This window comes from Apus apus, chromosome 8 (genome assembly GCF_020740795.1).
Source record: "Apus apus isolate bApuApu2 chromosome 8, bApuApu2.pri.cur, whole genome shotgun sequence".
NCBI lineage: Eukaryota > Metazoa > Chordata > Aves > Apodiformes > Apodidae > Apus > Apus apus.
Window position 1 is genome coordinate 5823339 of NC_067289.1, and position 18366 is coordinate 5841704.

At 41.7% G+C, this 18366-nt stretch overlaps 1 protein-coding gene across 2 annotated transcripts in view; it reads right to left on the reverse strand.

Moving 5' to 3' along the window:
• The window catches only part of CAB39 (calcium binding protein 39), a 41429-nt gene extending 24259 nt beyond the window's left edge, over positions 1 to 17170 (reverse strand). The window contains exon 1 of one of the 2 annotated variants that reach the window (XM_051626479.1): positions 17031 to 17170. The gene's annotated coding sequence lies outside the window, so the exon portion shown is untranslated. Of the gene's footprint in view, positions 1 to 16147; positions 16562 to 17030 lie in introns of those variants that run through there. The other variant, XM_051626480.1, reaches the window with a different exon arrangement.
• Positions 17171 to 18366: the final 1196 nt, after the last annotated feature.

An 18366-nucleotide genomic window follows, 5' to 3' on the forward strand; every position in this document is an offset into this window, starting at 1 on the left:
AGCATTTCTCTATGAGGACAGCTCTCCCACAGCAAAAGATTGCTGCAAGAACAGAAATAGAGAAGCAAGATAAACAGATCCCTCTCTTATAATAATTATCTAAATTCACTAGCCTGGAGTATGCTCCTTCTGCAATTGTTAACTTTTTCTTATTTGAAGGGTGAGAAAATGTAACCTATGTAACAGCAGAAACCTACTAAAGTGTAAAAAAAAATGACTTAAGAGTAGAAGGGTTTATTTGTTGTAGGTGGTGTGGCTTTTTAAGTAAGCCACATGGTAAGATGCCTGCATTACTATTTCCAAGAAAAATACTGGTACAATAAATAGTCCAATAATGCTCATGACTGCAGTGACATGTGCAAAATGTTGTTCCATAGACAAATGACTTACTGACACTGAAGTCTCAGTGACTGCAGGCTTTTAAAGCTAGAACGAAGGCAAAGGGACACTAGCTGTATTAGCCAAGAGAAAACAGCAAACTCAGCCTTCCTGCTTGTCACACACACACCAGAAATAAGTTGTAACCTTCTTCCTCTGCATAGAAGTATAATCCATAAATAAGGCATAAGATGAATTGAAGTGTTCACACAACTCCAGTCCAGGAGAGCAAATGCTCACCTTTCCCCCATGCAAAATGCTACTTAAAACAATGTAAAAACCTCTACATTCCCAATTTTGTGAAACAACCAGATACAGTAAACTCAGTTTCTTATTCTATTGTAGACCTCACAGTTTAATTGCCTTAGTTTTCAGCTAGATTTTCTTGCCTTGTTTCACACCAAGAGTTTAAGGGACTGCTTTTGGTAAGCTTTCTGGACATGTTAAAAACATTCAAGCCTAGTGAAAAAGCATATGTAACATCCAGCGACTGTGCACATAAGTAGAAAACTGCTAAAGACAAAAGAAAATCCAACATAATTTTAATGTGGTAAGGCTCCCCAGGATAAATGAGCCAACCCAACAGCTGGCCACTGATGACAAGGAGGTCGCATTGCCCCTCTACTGAGCTCCTCCTGCTTTTACTTCAGGGCCAGCTGACCCATCCAGGAGCTGATTCAACCCACTAGGCTACCAGAAAACTAACATGCAAAAGGAAAACAAGCAATGAAAGTGTGGGGAACATAGAAGAAGCATCCCTTTGACCAGCAAGTAGTTGTGAACCAGCTCCCTCATCTCATGACCTCAAGGTAAGGGCACTTCATAGAAAGGCTGGAGCTGAATCAAGAGTAAGACTGAAGGGGGAAGGTTCATCCATCAGTTATTTTGAGTGGTCTGCTATTCCTCCAAATGAAAACAATGGAAAGAAAAAAATATTCTTGAAAGGTTCTTCAGGCAAACCAGCACAAGACACTGTGAGCCAGATCCAGCCCAAGGGAAAAAGGAGGAGTGGGCTAGGGCAAGCAGGAAGGGAGGGCACACCACCTTCCCCGCACATCCAGGCAGAAGGAAGCTGCCAACCTCTGTCCTGAAATCCTATCATCTGTCAATTACCTTCAACAGCATTAATAACACATGGGAGATCGACTTAAGCAAATACAATTTAATAAGTTATTGAGTCGACAAAGGCAAAATACCTTGATTCACAATGAACAGTTGGGCCTACTCTGTAGACAGATTTTTAATTGACAATTTATCACTCTACGACTGAAAACACATGCTGCATCTTCCTAAAGAGAGGCACGTTTGTATTAAAAAGAAAAGGCAGCAAGTGTGTGTTTGTCCTGATAGAAACAACTTCCCTGCAGAACCTGCTCTTTTGTTGTATGCCTTTTGGCTTAACAAGGACCATTAAGCCAATATTGAAGACAGTAACATAAATCAGTTTTCATCAGGTCTTACTGTTACAAGTGGCCATTAGTTCAGCTAGAATTCAGGTGCTGTGCAGGCTGTCTGGAATGAAAAAAGCAGAAATAGAACACGAAATTATGTATTTTTAAAAGCACTGCTTCACTCTCTGACACACCCAGCATCCAGAAGGAAGACTGACAGCCATTCCTGTGATCAAGAACTATTTTTTTGTTCAAGCTACCGTACTCCTTGGGAAAATAATATTCAAGCACTTCAAAGCCAGAAGCAGGTATCATGTTAGCTATTCAGCCCTCTTGTACAAGATTATAGAATTGTACTGGTTATATGAGTATTCACCCATAACTTAAGTTACTGACTGCACTTTCTGTAGGTACCCTTAGCAAGAAGAGGCAAGTGCCAGCAGCTGGCATGGCAGGACCACAACCAGGTGCCACTCTGAGGCATCCAAAATGCCACTGCCAGCTCACCCCTGTACATTTCTGGCTATGGCACATCTTCCTGAGAGGCTTTACAACTCCCAATTGCAGAAGTAAAGTTAACCAAGAGTAGCATCCATAATTTCCTTCAGTGTATTATTTAAACTGCGCACTCACATTCATCATTAAAACATTCTTCCAGACTTTTCACTTGCTGTTGTCTACTACATCTTTCAGTAGCCTGGTTCTAGTTATATGGTTTACCAACTCTAGTGCCTCTGCATTGTACTGAAGTAAACTTCCAGTTTTCTTTATGATAAGCTAAACAAACAGAAACATTCTCACCAAAATACGTATCTAAATAGCAAAATTTATCAATGGAGGAAATGAGACTGATAAAGAGCAGAAGCCACACCTCAATCCATTTCAGGGCTCCAGCATAAACTGTTTAGTATAAACATGGCTTTACCTGCATGTAATTCACAGAACAGCTAAGCTTGCAAATAATAATTACTGGCACTACCATCTGGCAAAGTTTAGGATTTTACTCCAGCTCAAAGATATCTATGCTATCTTCTAAAGAATTTTATTAATCTTTTCATAATTTCTTTCAAGATAACTTGAAAACACAGACGGAAGGACTACATCACGATGTTCCACATTTGAGTAGTAAAACTTTTGACATAGTAAATGGCTAAAGCAATCAATGATGTGTTTGGATCTGTTGTGATATTTTGTGAGGAATATTGGTTTTACATATATATACACACATACACATTTTCTTGCAACACAGGCATGTTCATCTCATCCCTGGCATGTCCCATTCACCATTGAACACTAGCACCTTCCTTAAAATTCGCTATTCATTTATTCCATCAAGTCTGCAGTACACCAGCTTTAGTGTGATTCAAAAACAGTCTCACAATTCTGCACCACAGAATTATTTAAAGATGACAATGGAAGGAAAAAATCCTCTATGAATGCTAACTTAACTCAGAGAAAAATTACCTGCTTTAACATAGATGACAAATAAACAAAAAAAGATCAAATCAAGGCAGTCAGAAAAAAAATTTGGAAAATCCATTTCTGTGTAAAAATGAGATACATAACCTGAAATAGCTTCAACACTTTCTGAAAATTTAAAAAGAAATTCCCAGCAGTTCACAGGCCTGCTTGTTTCTTTAGCACCAAATGCCAGCTGATTCCTTTAATTTAGCAGGCTTCTCTTTTGCCACTCAATCACTTTACTGATCCTTCTTCCTCTTCAAGAGCCTACTTCTCCAGCAGACACCTGCACCATGCTGGGGGAGGAGACAGGCAGCTACTGCCACTAAGCTCTACTAGCTCACTGCAGCCTCTTAAAGCTACATTATACTTTGTGACTTGTACATTATTTTCTTCATTGCAGTTCAACACAGAGCTACAGAGCTTTTGCAAAACTTACGTAGAAATTGTTTTTAAATAAGGCTGCTGCACTGAAGGGGCTTCAGAGATACAGCATAAGCATAAACGTTTGTTAATAGTAATGGTAAGGATTTTAGATTCCAGCTCTTGCTTTATACTCAAGGAAATCTTATGACTCAGCTTTTTTTCCTTGGTGTGCTATTTAGAGTTACCTCACCCATTCATTTCCCCACAAACCTTACTGCTATATTGCAATATGGTATACAGGCAAACATGTAAATGCCTCAACCATTCCTTGGTAAATGTAAAAAAATAAATAATCACAAGTTTCACTACTAACTAGTATCTCCAGCCCACTGCACACAAAACAAAAACAACTTGGAGCTGTAAGAAAAGTTGCCAGTTGATATGCCCACTTCTAGCCAGGCTGAAGCTCAAATAATTTTCTCACAACCTGGCATTACAGTCAACCCCTCTGGCTCAGATGCCTTTAGCACATCATCACAAAACCCAGAGTATTTGTCACATGAAAAACTCTGCAATTATGTATGTGCCATTCTAGCCACCTTTGAAGCAATAGATCCTCCTCTCTATTTCTATTCCTTGGTACATACTGTTTTGATTTCTTTCCAGAGGTTTTATCTTTGCATCAGATTTCTGATATACATCTAAGGGTTAATTTTGACAGTGAAGAAGTGGTAAAAGGAGAGGCAGAAAGGGTGCTGCAGTTTAATCTCTGACATCATTTCACATAGTCCAATATGGTCCACAGTTAACATGTCCCAGTAACTAAAGAGGGCTGTGCAAATACCAGAAACTGCACAGGGGAGACACAGGAAACCCCAGCAGCAACACAACATCAGCACTGAGCTTGTAACCAGAAAGCTGGTGCAATGACTACAGGAAAAAGAGAGTATCTAAAACATTCATTTCTTACGTAAGGAAGGAGGATGAGAATCGTAAGTACTAGCACAAGACAGGAAGAGAAATGTGTGTGCACTATCTGGGCATTTTGTTTTGAAGAGAAGTTGAGAATAATTAAACCATGAGAATGGTCCTGGGATCTCTTCAGGTACAATCCAAGGTCTAATTTTCTTTAGAGAATGTTCCCTCAATAAACAAAAAACTACACTCAGTAAAGCCATTCACTAGAAGCACAAGTAAAAAAGCTAGGAAAAAAAAACAACAACAAACAAAATGGAAAAAGAATCTACGCAACTATATTTTCAATACAAACTGTTATAGTATTACTTTAAAAAAAAAAAAAAAGAACATCAACAACATTTTTCTCATGGTTCCTTCACTTCCCTTTAAGACCAAATTCCATGTCCTGCTAGAAACTTCTGTTGTTCAACTTAAGTTTATCTCAAGTCAACATATCATAGCTCTTCGTCTAATTTATCTGAAGAACAACATATCTTTACGAAAAATAACCTAAAAAAGAACAAGATTGCTTAAGGAACAACCATACTAAAGCAGGAAGTTACTAAGGGCTATAAAGCAGGGATCATGATGTAGCACAGGAGTATCCTGAAAACACAGACTTAAGAACTGGGAAGATACATCAAAGAGTATCCATCTTTCCTAACTTATTACTACTGGCCACTGTTGTAGGCAGAATGCAGCAAAATACATCAGTCTCTGCTTTGACATATTACACTTGTTAAGGCTTCCCTTCCAAAATTATCAATTTGTGAGTTCACAATTAAAGACTATTTATGGTAGGCTACTGCACATTCACCTCAGTCCCAACAGCCCTATAGAAACTAGTTGAGATGACATACAATCAAGCATAACTTAATGTCTCTGGGTTCACTTTTGTGCAGTGGCTTGACATAACCATGGCAGAAACCTAAGCCCAGGCACAGCAACCTGCACTGCAAAAAGATTTTGAGTCAATTGGTCAGACTCCTGAGATCACAGATGACTCCTCAATTCTGCCATTTTTACCTCCACAGAGATATCTCAGTGGATTGACACAAAGATAAAAAAGTAAATTATTCCAAGATCAGCTCTCACAATCCAAGCTGATTCTTGCCACACAGAACAGAGAGAACTCAGCACATTATTCAGTGATGACATATCTCCTCTGTGAAAGGGAGTTCCTGACAACCTATGGGAGTTACATACTGAGTCACAGAGACAGCAGGAGAGGGTAATCAATAAATTACTCAGAATCATGACTCCACCATTACTGTGAATCCTTTCCTTCTATGCTATTACATCTTTGTTCCATAAATGGGAAAAGCTGTTACTTTTTTTTCCTTAAATGCCCTCTTACCTAGTACTAGCAGCTGACATACAGGCAATATCCAAGTTGATCCATAAGGTCATTACCCATCTGACAAATTTGCTTTCTATCAAACTACTTTTTTTGCCATGGTCCCTGGCACTTAAAACAAGGTTTTCATGACAATACAAAGGGTTTACTGACACAGCTCTGTGGGTAAATCCTACTAGTGCAGATACAGCTTATAATAGTAAAAAGCACAACCTCTGACCATGATAACTGCAGCTGTGCTTGGGCTCTACTGGTGTAAGTACCATTATGAAGAACACTCTTCCCTTCAGACTCCCAGCCAACATCAGTATCACCATACAGCAAGTGTGCTGCTTTCCCAAACTAGCTGTGTGGAGGTATCTTTTAGTATGAAACTTTCACTCAGCTTACCCTCAGATGAAAATCCACGCTTCCTCCCAAGAACACTGCACCAAGGACAACAAGGCAGATTGGAGAACAGGGCAGAAATCAGCAAAATCAGAGGCTAATCAGGAGAAACTCCTCTTTTTTTCCTAAATATTCAAGATGAAGCATTAGCTTCATGGCACCACTTGAAATGGCAAAAAAATCAATACACATTATAGGCTAGAACTTCTGTGACATTCAAATGTACATCTCACTGCTATCAGAACAGCAGCTGGTTGAAATTTAGCCTGAAGAAAACTGTCATAGGCTCAGGAAAGAGAAAATGCATTGATAATGTTATCTACCTTTTCAACTAAATCTAGAACTCATTTTTTAATTGATGATCAAATTGTGTGCCATGATAATAAAAAACAAACAAGCTAAAAAAAACAAACCTTAAAGGGTAATTTACTCAGTTTTCCCAAGAACCAAACATCGTGTTACAGAAATGCCACGTAACTAACGTCAAGATAAAGCACCTGTAAGAAAAATGTCCTTTACACAGTCCCCTGAAACCACCTCTTTCTCCTGCCAGACCTCATGTTTGGTCTAAATCTTCAGAGTCACTAATGTATTTGATTTCTGCTACATAAATCACATGGCACCTCAACTGCCAAGACAGGTGTGTTCCTTTGGGGCAAGAGAGCACAGAAAGATACATTTAAGGGCAGAGATGATGCATACTGGGATTAGGACAACTACCCATAACTCAAACCTTCAGGAGAGATGAGGCAAGAGCCAGCACTTTTAAAACCACAGCACTGTATTTTCCTTTTGTAGCAAACATTTGAGGCAGAGGGAGAGAGGTTTCAAGTTAACCCTGACCTCCACCCTAATAAATGCTCTGCAGCATAGAAATCAAGAAGGGGGAATGATCCAGACTGTCCTCCAAAATGTGTCTGAGCTCTTTCCATGCCAACCTAAGAGTCCTTCCAATGACTCCCAAGATGCCAATCCAAAGATCTAAGATGCAGCAGGGTACGTCAACATACACGCTCCGAAAAGTCAGGTATTCCTGAAAACGCACGAGAGCTGTTTTCCCTCCCAACACTGCCCAAGAGTTCCAGTTACTTACCGAAAGCTACTTGTATGCTAAAAAGAAACAAAATAGAAACAATGTGCCAGATGACTCTGGTATTTCATAACATATAGATACATGCTAATTTCATCTGGCTTTCTATTCTGAGGACACTTGTGCTATCTTTCCAGATAGGCTACATCATGACAAGTGAACTTCTCTGTTTCCATCAGAGTAACAAATACAATAAAACAACCACCTTGGGACAGGTGGGTAGAAGGTACTCATAAGAAGTTCAACATTTAAATTTAATCCACCCAAAACACAGAGCAAAATACCTTACAGGTCCCACTTGCTACAACTAAGACAAGTTGCCCAGAAGTTTCAAAAAAGCATTTTTGTATTAAAAAGGGGAGGCAGAGGGGAATACCATAGCAGAAAGATACCTTTCCAAACAGAAGACTTCCCAACTGATTTTACTTCTAAGCAGCTAGCAATAACTGCTGTAGATATGATCGATTATCCAAGTCCAGACGGTTCACAGAATGTATCTAAAACCAGGACTGTTGATATTTTCTGTATAGGACTGTTGATATTTTCTGTATAGGAGTCCGCATCTCTGCTGCAACACGCACTGAAGTTCACAAACCAAAAATGTTTGGGAGCTACCAGTCTAGAGACAGTCAGTAAAAAATAAGGCTTGTAACAAGAAGCAACAGTATTAGGCCAACTAACACAGTGGAAAAACTGAAGCATCTCTGAGGGACAGAGTTCCCTTATCTGATCTACTAAGAAGAATTGGACTGGAAAAAGGAACTATCAAATTGTTTGTTTTGCAACACTAAAATAAGAGCTCCCAACTTTCCTCTAACATGTAATGCTACCAAGAGAAACATGAACACTAGCAGAACTTATCATCTCTAGAATTTGACCCAAGGAATGACTGATTACACATCATCCCTGCAACTACTGAAAAAACCTTTCCAAAGGACAGAAGATCTTCCAAAGGGCTGACACCAAGCCCAGGTGGAAAGGCTTGCATTTTAGCTGACAGTTATACTCCTACATTGTATATTATTAATGTTGGCTGCCACATCAGTATCTTGTCAACCCCCTCTGCTCCTTAGGGCTATGCAGGGTTAAAAACAACCACCTTTAAAACGGTTAATTGGTACACCAGCTTAACAATTATTTTATTTAAATAGGGATCATAAAAATTACCTTGATATGAGTTTACAACAGTATAATGTCATTGCTTTCTACATCACCAAGTCTCCAACCAAACAAAAGCCCTTAAATCAAACATTCAAATACTGTAGAAGTAAAAATTTACAGACACAAAATTCACAGTCTTCATAAACTCTGAAGGTGCTAAAAAGCTTTAAGTGTTTAAAAAAAAAACAACACCTCTTGGATGCTAAAAGACTTTTTCTAATTACTAAAGGTGAGCAAAAAGAAATCATAGTTCTCAAAAACATTTCCCATGCTTCAGTTCCATTTTCAACAACAGAAGTAATCAACATATTAGGAAAATGCTAAATTCAAGAATGAGTGGTAAGGTTATGCTTTCAAGATTCTGGTTTAAAACTGTAACCTAAGGTTTGACTGCAGTCAAAATGTACTATTGGTTATAAATTTTGTAAGGTAATCTGTAATGGTATCTTTAAAATTTCTGAAAATAACAAAAGTACAATGCATGCAGTGACAATCACAAAATCTAGTCAACCACCCATTAGATACAAAAGTAAACCAGGGGAAATTACAGAATCCAGATATCTATTAAAATACTTTTTTTTTTTTCACTACTAAGTCAAACAAGATTTAAATAAACAATGTGCAAGACTCCATATTTACTGCTTTTCTAACTATCTGGATTTCCCTGTTAACTCCTAAAACACAAACTCTAAATTTTACCATTGACAACCATTTTAAAATTATAGTTTAGTTGGGCTATCTAATTTAGGGACTTGATGAAAGGCCAAGCTTTCTGTTTTTGTGTAAATCTCAGAGGCATGAATCCACAACACTGGAAGCTAAAGTACCATAATAAATAGAAGTGACAAGTAGTAGAAACTTCTGCTGTGCTTAATAAGACTTTTCAGTGCTTATAAGTAATTCTGAAAGTTCAAATTAACCCCTTCAGAGGGGAAAGATTCCGTACTTGTGGCCAACAGTCCTTCTCCTTGTCTGCTAAAGAGCTCAAGGATGGCTCATTCCGAAACAGAATTTGTTTCCTACATTTGATACTGTAAAGTCCTTAACCTGTGTAATACATGAGAGGTGACTGCCAGCACAGTCTACAGAGAACTGCTCTTCAGACTCCACTCCAGCAACTATCCAACGCAATTCCTAAGGGATGCAAGAAGCCTTGCATGGTTAGTCTCAATGGAAAAAATGTAATCTGTCTTCTGTTGAATGGACACTACTTTCACACTTCCTTGGCTGTTAAAATTATACATACACACACATGAAAGTTCCAAAACAAGAAGGAAAGCTCACTAAACAGAGTTCATGTCTCCTTAAGATAGATTAAAATGTATATACACAGTTAAGAAGGAGTAACCACAATCACCAGCTAGAAAGCTGGTGGCTGGGACCGCTTGTTTTTTCAAAGTTAAATAAATGAAGAAAACTGAAATGCAATTCTTTCACAGAGTTTAAAACTTCAATATATTCGGAAGTTTATCACCATGTGCAAACGCCATGAAGTTTTTGTGTCATTTTCAGAAAATATTCCATAAGCCTGAAATAAAAAGGCGCTCTTGAACCCAAGGACATTAATTCCCTCACTGTAACATGTTGTAAGGGTCACACCAGTCTGACTGCACAGCTATGCCAAGACTCTGCCCAAACTGCTCTGTGAATGGATGCAGTTCCTAACAGAAAAACTGTTTACTCCAGCTCCACCCTATTACAGAGCTAGCAAGAGTTTAAATATTGCCCAATGTCAATTATAGATGTAAAACGGAACTATATTAGTCAATGCTGATGAGTCAATATACTGCTTTTCTTAGAGATTACAAACCTAATTAATCATAACCAGAATAGCACTAGTTTAGAAAAGATGGAGCCTCCTTTGTTGTCAATGATTATCTATTAAACCCATGGAAAAAAAGAGTATTTCACCAGGTTGCTGGAGCAGCTTGTTTGCTGCCTGTCAACAAGGGATCCTACACAGCCCTGCAGGATAGTACCTGTTTACTGTCAGACCCTATTTGACACAAGCTGAACTTCTTATGTTCAAGTAGCCAAGGCCCTCATGTCCAACACCCAACACTTCAAGATTTAAGGTTTTCTGTTTATCTTTATTATTTTAGTTTCCCTTAATTGTACTTTTTTTAAGAAAAGCCTTTTCATTCCACTGACAAATTATACCAGGCTGCAAAAAAGAAGAATTTTCCATAGAAACTCTGCCTTTTGAAGCTGGAAAGCACGCAACAATGCAGAGGGCAGCAAAACCTGCCTGGTCCCTCAGTCAAGACTCTCAAGTACTGCCCCAGATATCAGAATTTTATCCTCAATCTTCCTTTCTCATTAGGCAACACATAATCCAAGTGTCTGCCATGTGGTCACTATTTAAGTAACTGTCCCCTTTCCAGGGGAGAGATTCTGAGGCTAACAATTAATACCATGGTAGCAAATCGCATACCTAAATGACAAATACCACTGGAAATGCACTGTAAGGGCAGAGCTGGTCTCCAACTAATCCTTCAGAAAATCATAAACCTCTTCCCTGTCTTGGACAGATGCCTTGGAGGATCTAAAATAATACTAGATATCTAAGTTTAGGCAACTGAATCTCACATCATGAATGGATTTCACTGGAAACAAAGCAAACCAAAGAAAAACCCACAAGGACCTGAATCCTTCTGTCTCCACAGAACTAAGTTTTACACTATATACTGAAAGACCAAATACTACATCATGACTAAACACGTACATGAGAAGGATGTCCCTTCACTGAGCCTCTCTTATGCATTGACTGAACAAATGGTGCTGCTGAAAGGAACTTGAAAACAAGAATATCATAAAACTTTTAGTACCAAATCAGCATAAGCAAAGTGATGTTCTGAGTATCTGTTAACTTTTGAGAGATTAACTTTGCTTTCTCAACACTTTTTTAATGTAGTACTGAGCATACACAAAAACTCTGTATCAAGTAACCGGCCTCAACTCTTTCCCCTACAAGGTATCTTGTTAAATTCCACTGTAAAGTTTCTCCATCACATCTAATTTCTGGTCAGAAGAAACTTAGGACTTGAATAGCAGGTGTTACAGGTTAGAAGAACAAGGCATTCATATACTGTGTGGGAGAGGCTTCAGTGCTCACCTGTGTAACACTCCATGCATGTCTAGCACCAAGGTCTCATTAGGTACATTTTCTTTTCTAAAATCTTATTTCTCTGAATGAACTTTTCTCCTGCTTTTTCTTTGTCTAGACATGATGGTCAATAAAGTACAAACGTTATATGCTGGTTAATTTTACAAACTGTTATATCAGGCAAAAATATCTTCTGACATTTAATAATAAAAAGCCCATCATCTGCTGAAGTGCACACTTTATTTACATGCACCAGTCCAAGTAAAATGTAATGACACTAGTAACTTCTGCCTCATTTTTACAACTGTAGCAAAAACTCTTGAAACTGCTTACCCAGAGGAAAAGATCAGAGACTCCACAGTAGCAGGATGCTCTGAATGTGTGCTATCAGCACACATCTACCACACCATACAAGATGTTCCTGATAATTCAATATCTACAGATTTTTTTAAAGAAACCTCCCTCAGCAGATGAGCTGGGAAGCTGGTGTGGCTCTGAATAAATACTTGGAAAAAAAGGGGTATCAATCATAGTAAACCTTCCCAGATGGGCTCTTGGCCTAGGGAATGGAGAGAAAATGATGAGAAAAGTAACAGTCAGCTTTTGCCTGGCAAAATTCAAAGTGGCACCAGAGATGAGAGTTGGATGGCGAGACAGGAGCCTTCCACAGCTGCCTGTGTAACAAGTTTTCTTCATCTTTCTGTGCACTGGTATGTTTGACTTAAAGGCCAGTACATAAAACAACAAAAACATGTCAAAAAGGTATTTCTTTAGATATCAGTGGTCTACCTTCCTAGTAGCCAGAAGATTACACATGCCACATTTCTGGGAATGCTACTCAATTTTTTAATCATCTGTTTTAACCTAGACCACTTCAAAGGAGGTAAGACATTTCACACACGAATGGCTGAACACAAACACACACTCAGCTCCCTGAAAAGCTGACATATTAATTCAATTTAATTTATAGCCAGGTTCTCTCTCAGTTATTTTTAAGTGTCAGGTTCCAAATCTTGCAGGGTTTGCAGTTAAACTTCTAGTTGCATTCTAATAATAATAAAAATTAATTGGTTAACAATATAGATTCATTTTTAAATGCACAGCAGGGTTAGGATCAAAAGCAGCACACAATTTTTCACTGATGCAGCCATTTCACTGGAAAACACTTGTCAGTATACCTGGACATTTTAATATATCCCCAAATAGTAACTCCTAAGTAACTTAGAAAAACATATTACATTAACACTAGAGTTCTGTACTACATGTAACTACTTTACAACAGTCTTGCTATATTAAGCTTTTTAGCAACTAATTATCTGAGTGTTTGAAAGGGACTGAAGAATTACAGAGCTCTTTAGAAAGGAGCTAGGTATTTTATTAGTAGTAGCAGATTTCCAAACAACAGAAGGATTAGCCACAACCTTTAGTGATTTTCCCTAGAATTTTATGCCCTAGTGGACAGGCTTAAAATTTTAGCTTGTTTGAAGTCCACAGTCTAGAACTTTTTATAGTGTCTTTCGACTATACAAAGTATTACCAGAATACTCAAAGGAGTTAGAAAGCAAATTGAAGTTGTTTATTTAAACCTAAGCAATTTATTTTCTTAAATTAATGTCTGGGAAAAAAAAAAAAAAAAGGCCATGAAGGCTACTGAGGAATGACCACAGTTATTCCAGTAAACACAAAGTATTTTGGCTGCTTCCAGTTTGGATCAATCTTGAATTAAATTCATTATAATGAGTATTTAAATAGGGACAAATGAATGTGCCATTTTATCATAAGGCAGAACAACGAAAGCACATAAATCTGCTCAGGCTAAAGAAAGACCAAACTCACATGACATCAGTTAAAGCCTTAGGTACTCCCGAAGCAGGTATTTAAAAGCCTAGCTCAAGCCTGTTAAAATAATTCAAGACAGCATCATCGTCTAATTGTGTTTGCACTTGGGGGGTGGGGAAGGATGTCAGCATAAAGTTTCACCATCTAACTCAAGACATTCAGTTTCCTTATGGTTCACACCTCTGAATTCTGTGGTGCAAGAAGCAGGATACTGAGAGAAAACACCAGGAAAGAGAGAGCCCGGAAGGGGAATAAGAGCTGAATTGCCAAACAATTCAGACTATTACACACTCTAAATTAAGACAACAAATTGGAGAAGCAGCATTTTAAAAGTCAGAAGAGAACAAACTTGAAGACTAATGGCAAAAGGCATTTTTCATCTTGCTTGAGATTCATCTGCAGCTACAAAAATACAGTTACAGTGAACAGTGTGACTTGGGATCACTGAACAACTGAAAAGTTTTTTGTCCAATGTGGTTAATATCTGTCTTCCACTTGTAGCTAAGAAGCGGTAATAGTGCACGTAGCCCACTGTTTCCTCACCAGAAATTGCTAAATTTACAAGATTTCAGCTGTAGAAAATATGGTATTCGGAATTAAAACTCATATTTTTGCTTTGCACATTAGTCACATAAATAACTGCAAGGCTGTTATGCTACTAATTTTGAAGGATCAGATGAGTTAAATCTTATTTCTTCCAGAAAGCTGCAAGATGCTTCCAATTAGATAAAGGTAATCATACTTCAATAGACGCTCTTGTAATTAAACCATTTTATAAAGTGTCAGATGTACAGAAAAGCAGGGCCAGAAGGGAATTCAAAAGGTCATCTAGGTTCCTTCCTGCTCCCTGCTTCAAACCAGCTCCAACTATCAGTGCACCATTCCAAAACTCCACAAAATCAGACTTCATTTTAGCATGTGTCTAAAGCTTCATAAGCGCATTACAGGGATTATCAAAGCTTTCAGAAATATTTTACAGAAAAATTAAGGCTGCAAACATCTCATTACAAAAAAACCCAACCCTGCCAAGACTAAATACAGAATTGGTTCAGAAGGGAGGACAACTGATTGGTAATTCTAATATTCACAAAAATGCCATAAAACCCTAGAAAGTGCAGCATGTACAGCACAATAGTAAAGTCTCATTTGACTACAACCCATTAATTAGTAAGAGACTAATGCATTAGCTTCCATGAGAGAACAGAACATAGATACTATTCCCTCCTGAATAAATGCTTCATAAAATCAATCAAGGAATTCCAAGAGGTGGAGTTTTCTTAATATTATCGCACCCCCACTGGGAATACACATTTGTCTGTGCTTGATAATACCCACAGAGCATCACTATCTCTCAACAACACATTGCCACAAAGAACTCATATTTTTCAAGGTATACATATTTATTATATAAATAAGGAGACTGTTTTATAATTCTCCATCTATAACCATGCGCTCAATGCCTACAGAACACATCAAAGTGTCAGAACTCTGCATCAACAGAAGAGAATGCAACTTGAAAAAAAACACAACAACACAACATTATCAGTATTTAGAAATACTCCACAGTATGTTAGTCCATACATGCAAACTTACAGTACAAGCCCTTTACTCAGCTTGCTCCTGATGCCACAAGACACAATCTCCTCTCATACTGAGGTACTTTTTCTCTCTGAGCAAGGAAAGTCCCCAGCAACATGTCTATCACACCACCATCGAGATTACAGTTTAAACACTAGTAGGTTTAAGACAAGTGTATCTTTGCTGGCCGATGCAAAAGTTTCTCACGTCACAAAACAATCGTGAAGCTCATCATAAAATGCAGGATTCTTAGAACAGCCAGTCTGTGACAGATGGAAGCCCACCAAGACACAGTGCCATGGGGCATCATGCCACTCCTACAGATCAGGTAAGCTGTCAGTTCACACCCAACAACTGAAAAAAGCCCACAAGTTATTTCTGACCCCAAAACAGGTACCACACTTATTGTAATTCCCAGAATATTTCCTGGCTGTTTTTTTCTCTGCAGTTAAAGGCATGTGCCACATCAACAGGCATTAGGTAAGAGGTTTTAACTAAAGGTAGACTGTGTTTTAAATAGTAAAAATATATTATTTAAAAGCTTAGCTGCCAAGGACCAAGCTCAGGATGTAAAGTTTCCTCTGACAGTATATGATTTCATGAGCTTGCTGCATCAAAAAGGAAGACATGTTTCCTGAAGATGAACTATGCTGCTGAAAGGAAAACACAGGGCCTAGAATTGGGCTTTCTGACAGGCAAGTTTAAAACAAATCAAAAAAAATGCCCCCACATAAAACTTTGGAACATTCTAATGCTAATCACATCTCCTTGCTAATCTACATTTAAACTGTTCTTCCACGCAATGTTACTTGCCAAACTGAAACTGAAGAGCCCAGGTCATGTAATTTAATATTTGACTCATCATGCAAATTAAATCATACCATGCTCATAAGACAACATATAGGTTTAAATAAATCCGATGCACCTACAGGATCACTTACCAAACCTTAAGTTGTTTTTTTTTAAAAAAAAAAACACTAAAAAATAAAAAAAGCCTCCAAATACTGGATATATCCTAGTATCAATCCTAAAAGTGCTTCACAGATTTGTAGGAAAACACAACGAAAACTTTTTACCTTTGATGGACGACTGAGCTCACGCCGTGCCCGCATTCCGTGGGGCGGCTTGCAAAACCATGAGGACCTTAACGCCCCCCCCCCCATGCAGCTATTCCTGCACAGAGGCCTCTCAGGACTAGGAACACGAGTAACAATTGTAGGAAGAGGCCTCCGACCTGGGCACGGAGGGCACCGCGGAGGCAGCGCCTGCTCCGCGCCTCCCACGGATTCACCCCCGCGGGACGCAACAAAGGAGCGGCCTGAGCCCCCCGGCCCGCAGCCCGGCCCAGGGGGGACCGCCCGGCCGGGGGAACCGGGCAGCAGCGGCCGCCTCCCAGCCCGGAGCGGCTCCGCTCCTGCGGGCTGAGGTAAACCCTGCGCAGTTCTGCAGATTAATTCGTCACCCGGCGATGGCACTTGAGGAACTTGGGGATAAAAGGCGCCGCCGCAGCAGCCAGGGCTGCTCCGCGCCCTCCCCTGCCGCCCGCGCTCGACCTCTGCACACACCGACCCCCGGTGGGGTCAGCCCCGCCGGGACCTGCCCCGCTCCCCGGGCCCCCGGCCGGCTCCAGGAAAGCAGCAGCCCCGCCGCGGAGGGCAGCCCGGCGGGCAGGACCCGGCCGGTCCCTTCCAGCAGCGGCCGCCACCGAGCGGCGGGACAGGGCCGGAACGCGCGGGGCACCGGCCGGGCCCGGCCGCCCCTCCCCGCAGCCTCCCCGGGCCGCACGGCCCGGCCCTGCCCGAGCGGCCGCCCCGCACACACCGGCCCCGCGCGGGGGGCAGCGCCGGACAATGCGCCGGGCCCGGAAGCCTCCTTCCCCGCCCCGCCTCACCTCACCTCACCGCCGGCCGGGGCCCGGCCCGCCGCGCCGCCGGCCTCCCCCCCGCGCTGCCTCGGTACCTGGGGAAGGAGCGCGGCCTGGCGCCTCCTCGGCGGCGTGTCCTGCCCCTGGCGGGCGGAACGGGGCTCCGGCGGGCAGAACGGGGCTCCGGCGGGCAGAACGGCGCGGCCCCGGCTCGCCCGGCCCCCTCCCCCCCCCGCCCCGCTGCGTCGCTGCGGCCCTTCCCTCGCCCGGCGGAGCGCGGCGGCGGCGGAGAGCGGCGGCGCTTCCGCCCGCTGCCCCACGGCGGCGCCCCCTGCCGGCTGGGAGGGCGGCGGCAGCGGCGCGGCCCCGGCAGGGCGGAGCTGCCGGGGTTCGGGGGTGGGGGGGGGGACGACACGACCGGCTGCCCCCGGGGCTCCTGTGTCACTGATGAGGGAACCACAGGCTGGTTTGGGTTGGAAGGACTTTGTAGATCTTCTAGTCCCAACCCCCCTGCATGGGCAGGGACGCCTCCCATCAGCCCAGGTTGCTCCAAGCCCCATCCAGCCTGGTCTTGAAACACTTCCAGGGATGGGGCTTCCACAACCTCCCTGGGCGACCTGCTCCAGGGTCCCACCACCCTCACAGGGAAGAATTTCCTCCTCATTTCTCACTTGAATCTCCCCTCTTCCAGTTGAAGGCCATTACCCTTCGTCTTTTTGCTACATGCCCAATTAAAAAGTCCCTCTGTGTTGGGGACCTCAGAGGTGGACACAGCAGTGCAGGGGGATCATTATTCCCCCCTCTCCTCTCACCTCTGCACTGTCAGAAAACTGGTTTCTCCTGAGGGCTCAGCTGTGAGTTGTGAGGCAGTGCTGTGCCTTGGACCTGGCCTTCAGCCGGCCCCACGTGTTGGGTTTTCAGGGAATTACAGTCCAGAGGTTTTCTGCTAGTTCCCATCATGGTGTGGAAGGGCTCCAGGATGGTCCCCTGTCCCTGGCAGGTCATATTCCTTTATTATCCTTGCTGTGACAAATGCAGATTAGCCTGAATAAAAACAAGCCCAAACCTCTCCCAGCATAGATCCCTCTGATATTGTCCACTAACGCGACACGGTTTTGAAGCAGAAAAATGTGTGTTTTTGGAACAAGCCATGAGGTGAAGCCCTGGCCCCGTGGCCTGCTGCGTCACAGCCGTGTGGCAGTGTGGGACCTGCCGGCCTGGTTTGCTGGACGTGTCCTGAAGCTCCTGGTTCCCTGCTGCCCTGGGCAGCTGCAGATGATGGCTTCTCCCTTCTTACGTGTCCCCACAACCCGTCACGTCACCAGGAGGGTTTGGGTCAGGTGTCTCCATGCCGTCATGTTGTCCTGCAGCAGCACGTGGCTTCCCTGAGCCCCACGTGTCCATGGGCCTTGCCTGCCCTATAGAAAGTGA